This window comes from Pteropus vampyrus, unplaced genomic scaffold, assembly GCF_000151845.1.
Source record: "Pteropus vampyrus isolate Shadow unplaced genomic scaffold, Pvam_2.0 Scaffold50, whole genome shotgun sequence".
NCBI lineage: Eukaryota > Metazoa > Chordata > Mammalia > Chiroptera > Pteropodidae > Pteropus > Pteropus vampyrus.
Window position 1 is genome coordinate 6,494,540 of NW_011888831.1, and position 2,772 is coordinate 6,497,311.

Sequence of the window (2,772 nt, forward strand, 5' to 3'; positions counted from 1 at the left end):
TGAATACTAGTATGGTTTGGTGCCACTACCTTGATTTGTACTAATACACCAGTTTTACTCACCATTGTTTTTGCACAGTTAGTGCAAATGCCAACACAGTGAAAAAGGCAAATAACATTTTGGTATTGTTATGCATATAAGCCATTCCCCTCCACCCCCAAGAGTCCCCAAATCACTTTGAATATTACTGCTCCAGAGCTTTACCATCCAAAGTATGTTCTGAAGATCAGCAGAAGTATTGTTACCTGAAAGCTTGTCAGACGTGCAGAATTTCAGGCCTAACTCCAGATATACTAAATGAGTATCTGTATTTTAACAAAATTCTTAGATGTTTTGTACTCATACTAACATTGCACAATAGAATCACCTGGTGAGCTTTTAAACCAGCCATGACCAGGTTCTCTAAGACCAATGAAATCAGGATATCTGGAGTCCCCAGCCTTGGTATTTTTTTTTTAAGCTCCCTAGGTGATTCTAAGTTAGATTGAGAAGTACTACACTAGACTTTCCCCCCAGGAAAGTGCATCTACTCATGGACACATTTTTTAAGACTCTTTTATTACAGCAATTTTAGGTTCACAGTAAAATTGAGACAATATAGAGATTTCCCACACATGCATAACTTCCTTCATTATCAATATTCCCTACCAGAGTAGCACATTTGTCACAATTGACGAATCTGCACTGACACATCATAAGCCTCCAAAGTGACACAATATTTTTGCATATGATTTCAAAGAATTTAGAATACTCTAAATGTTGTCCATAAACTCCAGATTAAAAACTTTTATACTAGATCCTTTAAATGAAAGAAGCACAGATCAAGTAAAACCAGGAGAGAGTTTCTTATCTTCTGGGCAACCTAATAATAATATTAATGGTCATAGTAATAATAATAAATTTCTTTTACTGAACTGTATATAGCTGTAATATTTTCAGCTTTTATTACAGGCACTATAAGAAACAGCCCTTCAAAATTTACCTCCATGCTTACTATAAGGAGGATGCTGTTGAAGGTGACATTGTTCACCAGATTTGCAATCAGAGAAAGCACAGGAGAAATTTATGTCAAGTCTTATCTTCAGGAAGGGTGGTGATTTTCCTCAGTAAGCAGGCTGTTTTCCCCTATGAACACTGCAACTTAATCACATCCTCATCTTTTTGTTGGTTGTCAGTGAACTTAAAGTCAAAATTGTTTATTGCCCTTATTAGCAAGTGTATAGAGCTTTATGGTATGCATTTTTGAGATTCTCTCACTCTTGGCTCCATTTTACTTGGCTCCATCCTACCTTTATACTCCCTTTGCTTCACCTTTCTAACATGTAGTGTATTTTGTCTTGCTATTTGATTTTGCAACTTTCTAAGCCACCTTAAGTTCTTTGGAAGAAGACAAACTATAGATAAATGAATAAATGAGTTCAATAAATGAGTTCAATTGAAATAGGTGAAGGTGTATCCCCATCCTGGAATCTCCATTAAAGACAGAACTAGTCATTTTTTTAGGTGGGCTTTTAGATGAGATACTTTAATTATATTTAATAGTCATGAAATAAATATCTATTAAGCATCTACTACCTGTCAGGCTCTAGGCTGGGCAGGTTGTCAGGAAGTAGAGGAGCCCACTTTTCTTCTTTAACAGAAAAGTTAAACACAAAGAAAGGAGGCAGACAAGTCCTCCAAGTGAGAATAGAAAAAAATTATTGATGGCTTTAAAATCTTTATATTCCTTGACCTAATAATTTACTTCTGAAAATTATCCTAAGAAAATAATTTACTAATAAAAAAAGTATATGTGTGAAGGTGTGTCATCTTTATAATAGTGAAAATAGGTTTTTAAGCCATGGTGTTAGATGAACAATTGTAATAGCTACTTCTTAGAGAGGTATGATGATTAAGTGAGATAATTACTTAGTGTAGTGCAAAGTAAATGCTTAATAAAAGATGGCTGGCATATATAGTCAACTAATATTTGACAAGGAGCCAAAAAGACTCCCTGGGGAAAAGATAGTTACTTTAGTAAATGGTGCTGGGAAAACTGAATATTCACATGCAAAAGAATGAAATTGAACCCCTATCTCTCACCAGTCATAAAAACTGAAATGGATTAAGGACTCAAATGTAAGACCATAAAACTTCTAAAAGAAAATATAGGCAAAAAGCTCCTTTACAGTGGTATTGGCAATGTATTTTTGGATATGACACTAAAAGCACAAACAACAAAAGCAAAAATAAACAAATGGGACTATATCAAACAAAAAAGCTTATGCATAGCAAAAGAAACAATCAACAAATGAAGAGGCGTCCTTGGAATGGGAGGCGTCCTTGGAATGGGAGAAAGTATTTGCAAATCATATATCAGATAAGGGGTTAATATCCAAAATATATAAGGAACACATAACTTAGTAGCAAAAACAAACAATAACAAAAATAATTTGATATAAAAATAAGGAGAGAACATGAATAGACATTTTACCAAAGAAGACATACAAATGGCCAACAAATACATGAAAAGGCAATCAATATCACTAATCATCAGGTAAATGCAAATCAAAACCACAGTGAGAGATCACCTCACACCTGTTAGAGTGGCTGTTATCAAAGAGACAAGAACTAACAAGTGTTGGTGAGGATGTGGAGAAAAGGAAACATTTTTTGCACTGTAAATTACAATGTAAATTATATTTTTTCAATGTAAATTGATACGACCATTATGAAAAACAATATGGAGGTTCCTCAAAAAATTTAAAATAGAAATACCACACAATTCAGCAA